The 19,248-nt window shown below is 35.5% G+C and overlaps 1 long non-coding RNA gene across 3 annotated transcripts in view; it reads left to right on the top strand.

The window, feature by feature from the left end:
* Positions 1-19,248, top strand: part of LOC140637900 (uncharacterized) — a 381,100-nt gene that overhangs the window by 291,049 nt on the left and 70,803 nt on the right. The window lies entirely within an intron of this gene.

Raw genomic sequence — 19,248 nt, 5'->3', positions numbered from 1 at the left:
TGAGGTTTAGCCCTCTGAGCCATGCTGCATTTAAGTTTAGTAATTAGCACTTAGAAAGCCATTGAGGTCAATCCCCATTGCGCCTGTGTAAAGTTTGAACTCATTTAATTGTCAAAGCCTCTCAGAGAACATTTCTGTATAATTCTGTGTATTTTAAAATAAACTAATGCCGTTATCTATATTCACTTAGAATGGGATGCAGTAATAGTATATGGACAGAACAAAAATCTATTAATACTCACATGTGTGGTAAGGTGACATTCAGATGCATCTGTTTCCTCTCATAAAGTCACCTGCTGGAAGCCTATTGAGTAAATGTTAATGAATTTGGGTGTACCTTAGCTGCAAATGGATCAGATCTTCCTAATGTAACATTACAGCAACCTAGATTCACTTGGATCATTCTGCTGATTTAAATTAAATTGAACATCAAAGCCAGCAAAATGTATTAGGGAGGAATTAGGTGAGCTACAGAAGCATTTAAAGGGTGTTCTTAGAGCCCCAAGAAGAAGAGAAAGATAGGAATATCTCTTTGTATTCTAGCTTAAAGCCCCAGATATATTTGGAGAGATGGACGTGATGATTCTGTTGTATGAGTGGAGTTTGCCATATGACCTCCACTAATGTTTAAAGATTGCTCCATAGTTTAGTCTTTAAAACATCATGCTGAAAGCATGCCGTCAAGTGCCTGCCAAATTTAATTTTAAAAATTTAGCTGGCTTTTAGCTAGAGGTGAGGGGGGAAAAACATTAAAGATTTTGTTCTTGTTTTAACTGTTTAAAAAAAAGTTGAAACTTGGATTTTTCTATTTGGTCAGTTATTTTGAAAATAGCATGCAATTGCCTCTCAAATCAAGTTGAAACTCATAAGTGGAAGGAAGTTCAGCACCTCTCCTCCTCTATCTACCTATTTGTCTTCTTTAATGTGTTGACATAGGCTGTTCTGAAGTCCAATATATTTAACTAATTCCTACCATGTTCATTAGCATGTATGAGACTTTACCTGTGGCTTTTCAAATGTGTTATCTCTTCATCATGAGGGTATAAATACGTAAGTGTATAATTTATGGATTTTGCTTTTGATGTAGCTTCTCATAGTATTTTTTAGAGTTTTCTATCTAGTGCGTCTACCTCATGACCCTTGCTGACTTACTAATCTAATTTAGAACATAAATTTGGTCAGTCAGCAACAAATACTTACAGAAAACTTAATTTTAACTATTTTTTCCTCATAGGGAAAGTTCTATGTGAAAAGCAGCCTCAATGTTTTGGTTGATAATATTGGTTCTCAGATATCTGTACAATTGTGAATGAAATAAGCTGTTTTTTCAAACTTCGGGAGGGATTTCTTCTTCTTCCCCCCCTGATAGATACGATTTCACTGGTGCTGTTAGGCCAGATTCTTTGTCTATCACTATATTGTCCAAAGACTCTCTTACGGGGCTCTTATACAAAATAAAAACCTCAACATAGAGAAATAATTGCATTGGTAGATGCTGATATTTGGCTAACAAATGGCCAGGAATTCCCATCATTGGAATGATTCCAGTATAGTTTGTTATAAATCAGAAGTATTCCATGACAAACAGAGAAAAGCAACTAACTTTGGTTTATGGTTACTGTTGATGGACAACAATTCTAAGTCCCACATCACATTATGAACATGAAGCATACCATGAGATGGCCAATACTGGGAACATTGTGTGTTTTGGTCTGAAGAGGATTTTCCATCATTTTTTTCCCCTCCAAAGGGATTCTTAGTACTCATGAAATATTCTCATGATGGAAAATATGGAAAGCATATAAAATTGGATCCACTTGCTCAAGAATCTATGTCGATCAGTAGAGATAGTATACATGTAGTACTTATATAAATATAGAAATGTTTCTAGTAAGTACCTTAAAAGGTAAAAAGAAATTGCAATTAATTTTAATATTTTAACTCCAAATATTCAAAATCTTATCATTTCAACATGTAATCAATATAACAAAACTAATGAGATGTTTTGTATTTTTTTCTTTTTTTTGTTTTGTTTTGTTTTGTATTTTTTCATGTTAAGTCTTCAAATCTGGTATATTTCACACTTAGTGGTACATCTTGATTCAGATTAGACATGTTTCTCAATAATAGTTTCTTTAGTAGCTTCTTCTCAATACTTTCTCTAAACTCTTCAATAGGTACATGTGGTTAAGGCTGCCATATTGGACTATTCAGATTTAGATGTACCATTTGTAGGGGTTAGGGACTCTAAAACTCTCTGGGTTTGAATCTTGCCTCTGCCTCAGTCTGTCTGTGACCATGGGCAAGTTAATTAAGTTTTCTGAGACTCAGTTTCCTAATACATAAACCAGGTAAAAATTATTTTGGTCTCATTGGTTTGTTATAAGAGTTAAATGAATTCAAAATACCTGATGAATAGTAAATATACTGCTCTAGACAATGCAAAAGGAATGATAGTACTGTAAAAATCACCTGAGCCTATAAGGGATTTTAAAAAAATGCATAATATCAAAGTTGTATTTCCACACTCACCATGTTATCATTACCTCAACCATCTAATCGTGTCATTCTGTGATTAGTTTTTATTGCTGTTTTGAGTGTGACCTCGTCTTATTTTGGGAGTAGCCTTCTTCTATTTCAGGTGTTAAGATAAAATTCTTTCTCACATATGTTTTCTAAGAAGCCAAAGGCTTGAAAGTAAGAAGTACAGACTTAGCCTGGTTTAAGATAGTTTTTCATTAGGGTAAATAACTTAGGTGGATAGAATGCAGTGATTTTTCATTGACTGAAAATATGCAAACAAATGGCAATTGTTTACTTTCCTGTTTGTACAAATTTTCTGCTAGATTTGGAGGAAAATGAAATCCATTTTGTCAGCATACACCATGACTGGCAACACTTACACTCTTCAGATAGCTGTCAGAATTCATGGACACCATGGCAATGTTGTAAAAAGCCTATCATAAGTTACAATATTCACATAGCTGCCAACCACCCATAACAAGTGCCAGACATCAATAACTGTCCCCATTGTCAAAGGGAGGCAGTAAGGACAAGCACCAGTGATACAGCTAACCAAGAGGACAATATTAATTCATGACTGAGGAATCCTTTGAAGCTAGCCAGAGACCAAAAAACCTCCCCCAAAACCAAAAAGAAAACAAAAACAAAAAAACCCCAAACACAAACACAAAAACAAAAAACACAAAGCAGGAATTCAGTCAAGCCATCCCTCTGGCTAAGGCCCATAGAGCAATCAAAGGTCAGCCCATGCCCCAAATTACCCATTTAGACCTCTAGGAAGAGGAGGATTGCAGAGTACACTGTTCAAAGGTGGTACTTTCTGTCACAGGATTCCGTAGTTCTTTTTTATTCTTGGGAGGTTGTGCCAAAAAAGATTATTGGCATGCTTTCTCCTGTTAAGAAACATTTGGAAGGTCCTTCTAGAGATCTGAGGAACTTGAAAGTTCACTCTCTCCAGTTCCCTCAATTACCTCTAACAAGACTGAAGTTCAGGCAAGTTAACTAATTGCTCAAAGTCAGATGGCCAATTCCTGAGAAGTCTGAAACAAGAAGACAGATCTATGAGGCTGGATTCTGTGCTTTAGTCTTTCCAGGCTTTCTTGCTACTCTGCTTTGATTTTGTTAGGGCAAGAATGATTTTCTGCTTTTCATTTTAGTTGGCATCCCAGGAATGGGAGAGGAGCTGAAGACAGGAATGGCAAAATCAGAGAAGTCCCCAGGCTGGTAAATTCATTCAACCACTCTCTCAGAGCTTCCCTTCACAGTGGGTGGTATTGTGATTCCGTAATGAGGCTTATCAGTGCCCTCCCAAAGGTACAGCTCATGCTTTCCACACTGTCTCCAAGGTCCGGAGTCTGGATTGCTCTGTGTTAACATACTTATTTCCATGTAAGCTCTATGAAAGTTTCTGTGAAGGCCTAAAATACAGCCAGAAAGTATCCTGGGATCTAGGAAAATGTAAGTCATTTAAAATACTTGTACATATTTAGAATGTGTTAAAATATAGACATTTCCTCTTTTGTGTTTCTACCAAATCTAAGTAGTATCCTGTTCCCACAGAGCTAAAGTTCCTAGAATGCTCATGTACTTCTAAAAATTAACTTGTTTTATAAATAATACTTTATTCTTACAAATACTAGTTTTGTAGGCAGCTGTACAATTGTGCTAAAAGCTCTGGACTTTGAGTTACAAGAACTGAAATTTTAAGACTCTGATCAGCTACATATTAGCAAACACTATCCACCTAAAATGGCCTTGATTGGGATTAAATAAAATAACATATGTGCAAACATTGTATAAACTATAAAGCATTGTACAAATATAAGAGCTTATTATTTTGCTCAAAATCTAATAGATATTTGCATTTATATATGGAAATCATTTATATTTATATAAAGTATTTTCTATATGATAGATAGGGATTATGTCCAGATTGAAGATGTTTATTGATAGGCTTCCTATCTAATTTTTGTGACCTATTTATTTTAACAAGACAGCTTACTTTATAGCTGACTTGGAATTTGTCTCAAATATTCAACTGACAGTGACTATCAGACCCACTGTTTATGGTACAAAAATCAAACTAACCATTTATAAAAATTTCTGCAGAAGATTCCAGCTAATGAAAGCACCATTTGTGGTGTGCTAAAACATGCGCACACATAGGTATTGCCCCATTTATCAGACATGAGAGCTAATTACCTCATACACCACTATATCTCTTCCATTCTCTGCATTTCAATTCCCAATATTAACACATAGGTGGTCAAGCTGACCATCGAATAGCCTGCATGAGCATGAATGCATTAAATAATTTAATGTTGGAAGAGTTTATTAAACTGCCACATTCTAATCAGCATGCGTACCTGCCTTCATTAATTTTGCACTGGTCCATGGTGTGTCTCTACAGCCAACACGGAGAGCACTAATGTTAATAGGAGCTCTTAACAAACAGGACCAGTTAATCAAGGAAAATTTACTATTAACCACATGACCATGCATACTGCAATCTAATTACAATCAGATTTAACCCTCACCCTACCACACCCATTTAGACATCTTTCTTATTATTTGTCAATGAAACTGCAGAAAATAGGGTATCATTATTTCATTTAGAGTGAGAGATATATTTGCATCTGGACGTGGTTGTGAACATGAGGCGGTTTTCTGCTTGCTCCTGTCCCATGTTGGAGCAATTCAATTTTGTTTAAAAGATCACTGGAAGAAAGCTCTGGTTCTGTCCCCTAAATGATTTTTGATTCTTTGAAAATAATTAATTACAAGAGAGAGTTTCTCTGGATGCATATCCATACTCTGAGCTGATTCAGGTGAAATTCACCATTTGGCAAGTTACAGTTATTGCTATGTAAATGACGTGGATAAAATCTAGATCATTTAGTTTAACTGTTTAACAAAATAATCTGAGATATTAATGTTAAGTCTCATAAGATTGGAGGCCCATCATTTAATCAGATTTGGCTACTTCAATACCAGTGAATTGGACAAACACCTACCATAATTGGCTGTTTTGCATATGTAGAAGTATATAAAAGGGAAAAGATAGGATAATCAGGGTTTTTTGTGTGTTTTCACTTCTTCAAGTTGTCACGGTGCCTGTTTTATTACATGAGATCATGTAAGTTTGTCTGTTTTTACAGTGGATCTCTGGTTTGGTGATTATGCCATTTGTTGTAAAGAGGTATAAGTCTGATTCAGAGTAAGAAGGAGAGCTTTAAGAATTCAGAAATGTCAATGCCAGTATTTATGAAATATCAAGGAGAGAAGTTATAGCATTTTTATTAATATTTTGTCATATAATCGCTTTGCTCCTTGGAATATTAGCCCACGGTGGAGGAATTTAAGAAGTATCCCAGCAATTTGCTAAGAATTTCAGCTTCATAACTGAAGGGACTTTTAAAAGTACTTTCTTGAAAGACTCTATCTTACTTAAGATAATTCTTTTTATGGGACTAATAACGACTATCTCCCTTTTGGATATTTTAATTTATTTTAGGTCTCATTATCTTACATCAATGTTACAAAGAATTCCATGTAGGTCAGCTATGGAATCGGATGAACTACACATTTATTTAAAGTGAGTTTGGTTAAAGGATACTCTTGTATTCTGCATTATAGGGTAGCATCTTCACATCTGTATTACATTTTTTTCCTTGTGACTCACAGGTTTCTGTGTTTTTTTTTTTTTTTACAGTGTTTCTTGTTAGAAGGGAACAATTGTACCTAAGTGTTATATAGCAGAAGAATGGTACACAAGAAATATCCAACTAGAATGTGGACTTGAAAGAAAATGTGATATAATATACAAAATTCAGTGCACATAGCTGACCATGAATCCTCCATTCTCTGAGAAGATGGTGAATTCCCCAGTGCCACTCTCAGTATCAAGTAGAACAGGGCTAGAGTTTTGTCAGACGTAGCTGAATACTCTTTGGGCTACTGGAAGAAAATATGACTCATGCCACTCTTTTCTGAGGGCTCTCATTTAGGAAATATAGTATCTGACAATATGTATCTTTCTCTTACTATTCTTAAGAAATTATTGAATAACATTGTATTCAAAGGGAAAAGTCCTTTTGAATTTAACAAGAAAAAAATAATCATCAAACTTGAATAGGAGTGTTTTCTAAAATGTCTGACAAAGTGCAAATAACTCTTTTTGGAACTAATACTTCATATTTAGAATATCTTTGCCTTGCTTTAGTTTGTTCTGAAGGTGAAATGTTGTCACCTTGATGGTTTGACCAAGTCTTGTCTGTATATATCATTGTCTAAACAAGTTGTGAGGTTAGGTGGGAAAGTGTTTAAGAGACTGGGGCTCAATTCTGTTTCTAGCTCTGCTCAGTTCTCTCATCTGTAAAGAGAATGTGTTAGATTTGCTCATTTCTAAGGATTTCTAAGCACATTAAGTATATGAAGTAGTAGAATCTAAGGAATAAGATTCCCTTCAAAAGTTCAGAAACCTCAAATGAGCAGTCAGGGAATGTTAAATGGATGGCTTTTTAATTTTTTTTTCATGTTCAAAAATAAAGACATCTAATTCCAGGTCCCTTGCTCTCTTCTACTTCTTGCAAAATGTACAAACTTCACGTAGAGGGATGATAATGCGATAGTACCCTATATGACCCATAAATATAATTTAGTTTGGAAATGTCATATGATAATCCAGCATAAAGCCCTGTTCATCAAAGGCCTGAGCTGTCAGGTCGTGATGGTGCTTTGATTATTTTATACATTTTTACACAGGGAAGAACAAAAGGCACATTCCACACACAACTTAAGAAAGAAAAGTTTAATAGAGGGTTTATCCTTTCCGCAATGTGGTTAATACTGAAAATGTGGAAGAATAGATATGTTAAATTGGCCAGGCAGTTTGTGTCTCTCTGTCTGTCCGTCTGTCTGTCTGTCCGTCTCTCTCTCTCTCACACACACAACACACACACAAACACTGAACATCAGAGAAGAATTTTGATGTTATGTAAGTGCAAGAAATATGAATATAATAAACAACATTCACCCTGAGTCGTGGTGTTTGTCTGGATTCACGGGGAGTGTTCACCAACTAAGATTGCACAACTACTGGAGGTGTTACATTTGCTTGAATAACCCCAGAGGGCTGGAGCTGGGAGCCAGGAAAGGAGAAGGTGCAATGTGGGGAGGTCCTTTGGTGAGCATGATGCAAGTTTACAGCCTTGCCCGCCATCCAGGGAAGGTGAATCCCACAGGAAAACACTTAAAGCACCCACTCGTGGCTGTACATGCATACACACTCAGAGCGCGTGCAGATGTGCATTTGCGCACCAGTCATTGGAATCTGTAATTGGCGTTTTCCTGGGGGAAGGCAAACTGAGAGAGTGAGAGAACACAACAGATCTTTGATCTGCTGCATCTGTGTGAGTTGCCTGTGTGAGCCCATTATGCTACCGGCAATTCTCTTGAGACACAGGTAAGAAAAAGGAGAGTGTATAAGAAAGAAATTAAAATAGAAAGGGAAAGCTTGAAACCCAGAAACAAAAACCGAAAAAACACTTTCCATTTTCTTTATTTTCCCTGCATCTTCTTTTTCTTTCTCAGCAACTTCAGCTTATGATGCTCTCTCTCTCGGGAGAACAGATAAGTCGTTTCAGGTGAAGCCCAGAATTGTACTTGTCCTTGGGTTATGCTCTCCTAGGGTAATGTAACATTCAGTACCATGTAACTAGTGAGACAGTTGGCCAGTTATTCAGGATATTTCTGGCCTCTAATAGGGGATGAATTTCTATATGAGATTGACTTTGCAAGGAGAAGCTTTAAGAAAATTCTACTGCAAATCTATAAAGATCCAACAAACAATATTTTTCATTATATAGCTCATGTTGCTATCATTGAGAGAACCTGATATTGGAATACATATTCATTCAAAGTGTGAGATAAGATTGTGTATTTTGCTAAAAAAATTGCATCCAAAATACCAAAAAGAAAATCTCAGAATGTTTTAACAAATGTTATATTAAATACCTACATGATGTGATATTGTGCCAACTTAATTATAAAATTTAGTATTCATTAAAATTTTTCACTGCATTTGAAAATAATGTGTAGGTTTAAATTTTCTCACTTTGTAAAATTTTCATCTAGGTATGATGATTGCTGAAAGCTCATAACATGTTGTGAGTTAAGTCAGTTATTTGTAGCCCAATAATTTCAAAAGCAAATTTACAAATATTTTTTGGAACAATAATTATAGCAATATTAGGTTTAATGTGGTCATAGATATACTTTTAATCAGTGTTGACATGTTGGGGGAGGGCCTAAGGCTAATGGTGATCTGAAAAAAACCTGGAAAAAGAGTCAGTTGTTTTAAAGCAGCTTCATTGAAGATACTGGTGTTTTAAGGGACTGTTTCTAGAATTCTCTGAAGGTGACAAAGCTGCATTCTTTATTCTTAAATTGAAGGGCATCAAGGTATTCTTGAATATCTGCAGGGATGGTGAATGATTATATGAAGCCCTTATAGCAGGATGGCTCTCCCTGCTGCCTTGATACAGCTCTTGGACACCTAGCACTACCTGGTTGTTAACTATAATGATACCCTACATGTGGGCTCACTTTGACTTTCTAGACTCTTCACATGAGCTTTTGTAACCTTGCTCTATTTCACATAAAGTCATACAGCTGAATTTGTCTCATATACTGCTCAGCATGTTTTGAAGAAAATATCTCTCTCTCTGGGCTGTCCCTGGGCATGGCATGGCAGCACATTAAGAAGACATTCCCCAAACCAACATTAGACAATTTTCTGGAGGAACTCCTTTCCTGGCAGGAGTTTCTCCCTTTATTTTGGGTTTCGTCTTCACCCTAATAATCTAGGATAATTCGAAGAGTTAGCTAATGTTTATTTACATCAGACTAGCAAAGAAAAAGAAAATGATGGTCTGAGCCACAAGAATAGTATCCACTTGATCCTGAGACAAAATTAAATAAGGTTGGCAGTTTTTTGTTTTTTTTTTTTTTAATGCTTACTCTGAGTAACCACACAGCTACTGTCAAAACTGGCTTGCACTGAATTGTGCTATTGCTAGGCTGGATCTTTTTTTTCTGAATTGTACCAAGTGGATAATTTTAATTCACATTTACTACATTTTAGAAGGATACAACCCATCTTTACTTTTTCCCCTTCCCCTCTTCCTTCCCTCAGCTCCCTTTTTCTCTTTTACATTCTTGATTTCTACTCTGAGTTGCTTTTGGGCAAACTTCTAATCGAAATCTTTGTATCTCTCTCTGAGTCTACTTTCTTCTAGAAAAGACTCATTCTTATAAAAATCATGATAGTTTGACAAGCTGAGGGCAATTACCTGATCAATATCAGTCAGAATGAGAAGCCCATGATGGATGCCCCTTTGGATTGAAAGAAAAGCAGCAGAGACATATTAAATTAAGCTAGTCCCATTTGGCCCATCACCAGAAGATACTGAAACAAGGTAATTTGACCTTTAAAAAAATCGAGAGACTGTCTGCATCACCCTGGTATGAAGAAAGGTCTCAGACAGGGTAATTAGAGAATTTCAATAATTGCTGGCTTTGCAATAAAGGATTTTTTTCAAGTCTTTTTTGGAGCTCAAACTAGAAATTAAGGAAAATTAGTGAGCCCATTTCCTCAGTTCCTATCGAGTAGGTGGGGATATTCCATGGGGCAAGATGGGCAGAAGACAAAATGGAAAACAAGTCATTGCTCCCCCTCAGACACCATAAGTCTTAACGTATCCTTTTCAACTTGGCAGGTTAATAAACGTTTTAATTATACTTTTAGCTTGGTACTTTTTCTAAAGCCAAACAGTAAATCTCTTTAGATTATGTTGTCATTGGCTGTTAACATAGCTAACAAGGCAATAGATCTCAGGTATTTAGCCATCATTACTTCTCATTGGCTCAAATCATCAGAATCAACAACTGCGCACTCAGAGGAATTAATACGCCCTCGAATCTAAATATCACTATGAAAAGGTGACCTTCACCCACTAACGGTACACCGCATTTTTTAATGATTATACAGCTATAGAAATGAGCAATGATTTAAAAATCATTTAAATCATCTCCCTTTCACTGTGACAATGGCTTAAGGCATTTTCCTACTCTTCTTCATCTAATCCAAAGGTTAGTGGACCTGATAACCATAAATAAAACACTGCAGGATTGAACATTTTGGGGACCTGGCATGGGACACTCAATAGAAATCCAGAGTCAGAGAGACCCTTAAGAAGTTGTCTTTTCTGTTCAGTGTTCTTAAACTTTTGATGCGTAAAAGGTACCTAGACAGCATGGTCCAGTATGCCTGGGGAAGGTGCAGGGATCTGCATTTTCACAGGAGTCCCAGGTATTACTCTACTGGCGGTCCATGGACTCCATATTAAGACGCACTATGTGTAGACTTCCTTTCTGTTAGCCTCTGGCAGTGTGGAAAGTACACCAGCTTAAAGTGATGAGAATCAATCACTTTTTTGCAAAGGCTTCCATGGAAATGGACTAAGACTCATTCAATCAAATCACACTATCTACGGCTTTGATGTTCAGTCACTTGCCTGTTAAGAACTGCCACTTCTCTTCCTCAAGCTAGAATCCTTTGTTTCGTTTCAGTTTGTTTTTCTTAAATGTATTCTTACAATAGTGTTCCCAGGGAAAACAATGAGTTTTTATTTTATCTTTTACCATCAAATATGTGCTTTCCCCTTTTTAATATAGGATGGCAAGGTTTCTGATTCCCTCCTAAGTGTCGGGCATCTTTCTTGCCTGGAAGAAGAGAAATTTGTAAATCAATTCACTTAATTCCGAGTTGAAGCCAAAGGTCTTGTGACATCATCACCTCTATTCTGCCTCTTGCTCATTCAAGCCCACCACACTGGCCTCCTTGTTAACCCTTTTCTCTATTTGGAACACTATTCCCAGATTTCCATTTCATATCTTTGCTTAAATCCCACCTTCTTCCAGAGGCCTCTCCTCACCACCCTATTTAATTCTGAAATGATCATATATATATTTTTCCCCATAGCACTTATTTTCTCCTAAGATGCTATTTAATTTACTTAAAAATATTTGTGTTAATTTTCTGTTAATCCCTAACGGTGTATAAGTTCCATGAAAGTTGGAATTTTTTTTTAAGATTTATTTATTTATTTATTTATTCATGATAGACAGAGAGAGAGAGACACACAGGCAGAGGGTGAAGCAGGCCCCATGCCGGGAGCCCGACACGGGACTCGATCTCGGGACTCCAGGATTGCGCCCCAGGCCAAAGGCAGATGCTAAACCACTAAGCCACCCAGGGATCCCCTGGAATTTGTTTTTTTAGGCTGAAACATACAGGTAACTAGAACAGAACCTGGCATATAGTAAGTGTTCAACAAACCTTTGTTGGATGAAAGAGTAAATGTCTAATTACATATGACATTTCCTTTCTCACAAACACTTGCATTTAAATCTAAGAAAGATTAGAGGAAGCAATAGTTAAGAAAGCAGAAATTCACTTATTATTTAGATTATCATTAATTCACATATGATTCAGAAAATATATTTGAATAGTAGGTATTCTAGGTGAGGCTTAAATTATGCTACAAAGATTATTAACTCTCAGCCTACTCCTCCAGCCAGATGTTTCACACTCTTAAACATGAATACTGATTGCTGTTGTAACTAAGGGCAGAGGAATCAGAGAAAGTAGTAAACCATAGGGAAAAAGCAGAATGAGTGAAAACCAGAATTAGCATTATCCTACTTGTATTGAAGATATTGTTAGGAACCTGATGCTACTTGGCATTTTGTACATATTTCCATTGAAAATTATTTTCTAAACTTACAGAAATAGCTACCATTATGGAGAATTTATGATGTCTTACACATGATGCTATGTTTCACAAACATTATCTCCCTTCTTCTTCAGAAGAATCCCATTACGTGTGGTGTCAAGATTCACTGACTTACAAATGGCAGACAATCCAAACTAAACTGTTTTATTTTTTTTTAAATTTTTTTTTAAGGATTTTATTTATTTATTCATGAGAGACACAGAGAGAGAGAGAGAGAGGCAGAGACATAGAGAAGCAGGCTCCACACAGGGAACCCGATGTGGGACTTGATCCTGGGACTCCTGGATCATACCCTGAACCGAAGGCAGATGCTTAACCACTGAGCCACCCAGGTGTCCCCAACTTAAACTGTTTTAACCAAAGGCAAACAGAAGAAAAGAATGAGTTCATTTGGTTCATGTATCTAGAAAATCAAGAAAAAAAAATGTGTTGATATCGATTACTCAAACATTTAAAATCAGCAAAATAAAAATATATTAACTTTCTGAACATTTAAAAATGACATCAGCAGAGTATTATTCTGAATTTATATTAATATATTTAATCAGTTTCTTAGCCATATCTCTCTTAGCTAGCACCACGTTATATCTGTGTGGCGGTTAATTTTTTGTGTCAACTTGACTGGGCCACAAGTTAACTACCCAGATATTTTGTTAAATCTCATTCTGGGTATGTCTGGGTATGTCTGGGTATTCTGGGTATTCTGGTTGAGCTTAATATTTGAATTGGTAGAGTAAAATGATTGCCTTCCTCCATGTGAGTGGACTTCATCCAATCTGTTGGAGGCCTAGGATTCCATATCTCTGCCTGACTTTTTAAATTGGGACATCAATATTCTCCTGCCCTTGGACTGTACTACTGAGTCTTGTGGTTCTCTATCTTGCAGATGACAAATGGCGGGGCTTCTCAGCCTCCATAATTGCATGAGTCAGTTCCTTAGAAGGTTTTTTTTTTTTTTTTTTTTCCGGTAGATGTATAGAGATCTATCTATCTATCTATCTATCTATCTATCTATCTATCTATCTAATGTACATAGATAGATAGATGTAGATAGTATATCCATTGTATTGGTTCTATTTCTGTGGAGAATTCTAATACAAGATGTTTTTAGAAGAATTTTATTTTTTCAGTATGGCCTTTTAATTGTTTTGTTTCATAAATTCCCCACAGTCTTCTCCCAATTTGCATTTTAAATTTAATACAAGTAAAATCTTTGACATCTTCAATTAATTTTTCTATCTACACCACAATATTTTGAAATGAGAAAAATATTTTTTCTATAAATGTTGAGGTACCCGGTAACCTCAGAACATATTCTGCCAAATGGAGAATACTCTTAAATCTATTTTTTATATTGAAACACTTAAATGTTTCAGGCCAAATATTTTCACAGAGACTGTCTTTTCACCTCTGTTCTTTGACAAATATTTTTTCATAAGACAAAACTCTTCAAATAAGTGGTCCCTATGGCTTTTTGAATGATTTACCAGGTATAGATGCTGTAAAATCATAAACTTTATCAATTTATCCAATTCCAGCATATGACACAGATCTATCCAATTAAAAGTAGGAACTTTATTATAAGATTCTTCCCCAAAATTGAGCTATTCCCAGGCACAACTACAAAGTTTCAGAATCTTAATTCTCACACAGTGTTTGAATTCTTCTTCCTTGTATTCAGTTCCTCCCTTGCTGTTGTAGGAATAAATTTTATCATCTTATTTCCACACTCTGTGTTTGTAACTGCAATTTGCTAAAAGATGAAAAAGCTGAAATCTTTTGGCACTCCATTTGTTTAATAATTTGGTTAAATATTTTCAACTAATTTTGCACAAAATACATTCAAAATTTGATATCATTTATTTAAAAAAGTACACCATCTTTATGGGACAAGAAGATTGATTTAAAAAAACAATTTTTCAAAAGTGCAAATATTTCTAAAAGCCATTTCATAATAGAGAAGAGACAAAACTTATATTGCCATGTTGAAGTTTTATGTTTGTATTCCTTACAATATCAGCAGATTTTATTGTTCAGCTACTTTGTGTGTGTGTGTGTGTGTGTGTGTGTGTGTACAACTATAGTGTCTATTTTTCTTGATGGAATATCCCAATTTATTTAGATACAATTATGAGTTATGTATACACCAAAATCTATTCCTGGGGTATATCTGATTCATTGGTTTCTTAATTTGGTGAAAACTATGTTTTTACCAAGATACTGTGTTACACTGAATTTGTATTTTTACTACTAAACCAAAGAAGTCATTGTGGCTTCTATGTTTTACTTTAATTTTTTTTTTTCCAGTAGCACTCAATACTTTCAAATATTTTGTCTTAAACTGAAGCCCTTGATCACACTGATAGAAAACTGGCTTCATTTTTTTCTCCAAATAAACCCAACATGCTAACAGCTACTGTTTCACTTTCCATTCACTTAAAAAAAAATGGAAAAAAAGCACAATTAATTTAAAACTACAATCCTTTGATCTAAATGAAAAGTCATGGTTCTTGGAGTGATTTATAAACATATATTCTGTAGCTGTATCAGTTAAATTCTGTGGGGGCTCAGGCCTTAAAATAGCAACTTTTGAAATAGATCCCAATGCTTTCTCAGCAGATTTATATCTTCTAGTTTTCACATGTCAGTGATATAATTTGTGGTCTCAAAATTAAGCAGCAAACGTTGATAAGCCTAATGGGGAAATTAAGTATTGAAGCCAACATGAGAATTGAAAAATCTGCATTTTCATTTTTATTAAATATACATTTTTTAGCTCTTTGCTATGAAAATACAGTATTTCAAAAACAGAAAAAAATTATCAAAAATTAATTAAATATGTCAATACCAAAAAATAACCAAACTTCTATACCAAGGCCATTCAGCTTACACATTCTATGCTCAGTAGGAGAACTGCTTAGTCTCCTTTTCTCCTTTTTGTGTATACTTACATCATAATTTCTTTCATTTTTCATTGACTCTTCGCTGGCAACCTGGTGACTTTACCCATCTCACAACTGGAGCTGCAGCTCCTGTATACCAAGTGGTTGGCAGAGTAAGGGACCTTGTATGCTTTTCCCATCACCACCTGAGACTAGAAGTAAGCTATCCCTAGCTATGTGCTTGCAGGCCCCTTTAAAATGGAGGCCTTTGTTCCACTGCATTTGGAAAGGAGAGTGACAGAATGTTCCTTGTCATTTTTCATATTTTGCCCTGTGTTGAAGTGGGAAGTTGGTTCACTGCACACAGTGCTCACACACTGCTGGACAAGACCATGCCAAGAACTGTCATTATAAAGTGGAGGCCTACCAAACCTAATCTGGCTTATTTCAAGGAAATTGCAGTCAAGGACTCATAATACTCTAGAAACTCAGATCAGCTGACATGAATCAGGCCCCAGGGAAAGCCAGAATGCCTGGTCACCGTAGGCAGAGGGAGCAACAAGTACAAATTTAGGAATAAAACCAGCCTACATAGGGCACAGTTGACATAGTTCATAAGAGCCTTGTAGGCTATGGCAAAGATTTCAGGATCTACTTTATTTAATCCAAGAAGCCTTTGGAAGACATTGACTTGCTGAAAAGGTAACCTGCTGCTGTGTGGACAGACTGTATAGGATAAGAACGGAGATAGGTGAACCTGTCAGGAGGCCATTGCTATTTTCAGGTGGAAGGTGATGGTGTTCAGCTTGAGGATAAAATGTATAGATGTGGTGAGAAGTGGTCCAATTTGGGAAATGTGTTAAGCGCATATCTGATAGGTATGTCAATGATTTGAATGTGAAGAATAAGAAGGGTAAAGGATAAATTCAAGGTTTTCCTTTGAGCCTCTGGATGAATTTTGGCACCATGTAGAAATGAGGAACATTGTGAGAACAGCAGTTGGAGGGGGAAACCAGGAATTTAGTTCGTTGATAAAGATTAAGTTTGACATGACTATTAAAATACCCACGTGTAAAGTTGAGTAGATATTTGGACATATTCATTGTGGACTGGTTGGAGCAAGAAATATAAATATATATATAAAAAAACCATCAGTATAGAAAGAGTATATGTAACTTAAGTTGAGATAGGATCATTCAGGGATTGGATGTAGATAAACAAGATAATTGCTGGCTGAGTCCCAAACACTCTTGTAATTATTTGTTTATTAAATATATAGCATCCAAAAGTAATAATTTGTGCAATCAATACATTGTCATAGTGTCTCAAAATTTCCACATTCTTCTTTGAAAAACACATACACCGCCCACACACACACACACAAAACTAACTCGCTTTGTTTCATATGTTATTTTCACAAGTTACATTGCATAAAATGAATCAGTGATGGGGGGGATCAGGATACTTGGGTTCTTCTTTTATTACCTTTTAAAATACTTCATATTCTTTAATGCTCTCTACAGTGCTTGGCTGTGTTACAACCTAGTAAAAGTCATAGACCACTAATCTCAATTTACTTCATTTATTTACTAAAAAAATACATAGAAAATTATTATAAAATTCATAGTTCTGAATGGCTAATGAGATGAACAAATGCCTTGAGATGCATTCATTCTCCATCAGACTTGGAGATCTGCCTATCACATAAGGTGCATTTCCTATCTGTAACCGTAAACCCATTTTATTCAAAGTTTAATTTCCCTGTATGTACCAATCAGTAATTTCTTTGCATGAAAGGGATTCTGGTAATTTACTGGGGATCTAATGATAATTCATTGATGATGCAGGAGGACAGGTAGGAGACAAGAGCCAGAGGGACCAGTAAATCAAAGAGAAATAGAGATTTTTAAGCCATTGACTGAGGAGACATGTTTAGAAATAATACAAGCTGAAAGACTTGGAAATGAAGGGTGGAAAAAAGAACCACCAAATGCATCTAGTTGTGGAGATAGCCAAACTCAAAGATTCTGAATTGGAACTCTGATGGTATGGGTTAGCAAGGAAACATAAATTCCATCTTGTTGGTGTGGTCAATTTGAAGAGCCTCTTTGATCTGGGAGCAGGAAAGCCAATAAGCTAGCATAACCTTTTGAAATCCTATACTATCAAAATACTCAGTGCTGGACATGAGCAAGAGAGAGAAGAACAGGCCAAATAGAGTTTTGTTAAAGTCTATCCCACAATGGAGTGGAAGGTAATAATAGTAGTAATAATAAATAGAGCACATTAAAATTTACAAAGAACTTTCAAACAAATGATCTCATTTAATTACCATAACAAATCAGTGAAGTAGGCAGTTTATGTCTAATTATCTTCAATATGTCCAGTTTGCAGATGAGGAAAGTGAGACTTGAAGAGGTTTATAATTGCCAAAGCTCACAAAGTCACCGAGGGAAGCATGACTAGTCCTCTGGTCTGTCTGGCTTCACATTGCTAGACATTGATGCCATACATGGTAACAAGAGAGATCATAGCCCTAGGGATTTGCAGGTGCTTGTGATATATGCTTAATATACTATGCCCTGAGCACAGTCTCCTTTTAAGCCTTTCTTTGCCAAATATTCTTAAGAGAAAGGTCCCTAGTAGCAGACTTAGATTTTTTTTTTTTTTTTGTAGTGGCATTTGAATTATCCAGAGTGGACGAACATTGCATTTGATTGATGAATATCATTAATTGTCTCAAATGAAATATTTTTTCAAAATTAGTTAAATGTGTTTGAATAAAAAAATGGCCTAACTAGCAAAACTCAAGTCCCAGAACATGAGAGGGATGCCTGAACTTTGAAAGATCCTAGCAGGACTCTTCCTTCTTTGCCATATCCAGAACACATTACCAAGAATCAAGAACTTTGATTCATTTTCTTCATAGTGCGTTATGTACTCAAGGTAGTTAATTTTCCTTTTAAAAATTCCTAGTTCGCCAGTTATTTCTTCGTCTTAAGATGGTTCTTTTTGGTTTTCATTGTATTCAAGCTGGGCATTTTGTCAGTTCCTGCTGCTTATGGGAATTAACATCAGGCTAACACACAAAACCACAAGCAATCTTCTCCTCCTTGGGAAATTAAACAAAAAATTGAATCATAGTTAGGAGTCCTTTAATCACTTAATACTGAGAGTTATTTTCCTGAGTCATGAGAATGAATGATATAATGAGGCTGTAATGATAGTCAAGGTTCATCCACCATGAATTGCTATATGTAAATAATATACTTAAATATAATTTCTTGATTTATCAACTTTGGATTCCATCTACTTATGCCAAACTATTATACATTAGTATTTTGATGAACTTCTTATCTCTGTTTTATTAGTTATGCTATTAGTATTTTTAATAGTTTCATTTATAACTAAATGATATATTTTGGCCTCCATTTATTCTTTACCCAACAATTTAGAGAGTATCTATTGATTCCTCACTTGGTAAGGGAAACAATTAGTGAACCTCCTCTTTTCCATCTATTTTCCTCTCCTTCTACCTCCTCATCTCAACTCCTATCAACTATTCTATTGCTTTTACATAGACTATAATTGTCTCCCCTGCTTTGTCTACAAGTTAATTCTATGAATTGAAGATAAATAAATATATAATATAATTGTAGAGTAAATATAATTCTCCACAGATCTAAGTGAAGTGATTGGATCTACAGAGAAGGATATGTTAACCTATATCAGTTAATTTCTGCCTCTTGAAAGAGAATGGTTATTCTAGGCACCAAGAGCAAATGGATTCTTATTTTTCTAGCTGTGCTTCCATATTGTGTGTTTGTTATTTGGACTATGGATTTCACTGCATCTGTTTTATCCTATAACAGATTAATGTACTTTCTTTACCAAGAGAAGGAAAAGACGAATGATTTGATCTTACCAATTTCTGAAACATGCGATTGATAATAGAATTGACTTGCTTATTAAAATTAGTCTTTACA

Source organism: Canis lupus, chromosome 8 (assembly GCF_048164855.1).
Source record: "Canis lupus baileyi chromosome 8, mCanLup2.hap1, whole genome shotgun sequence".
Taxonomy (NCBI): Eukaryota; Metazoa; Chordata; class Mammalia; order Carnivora; family Canidae; genus Canis; species Canis lupus.
Note: the sequence above shows the minus strand (reverse complement) of the source record. Positions and strands in the feature narration are given on the sequence as shown.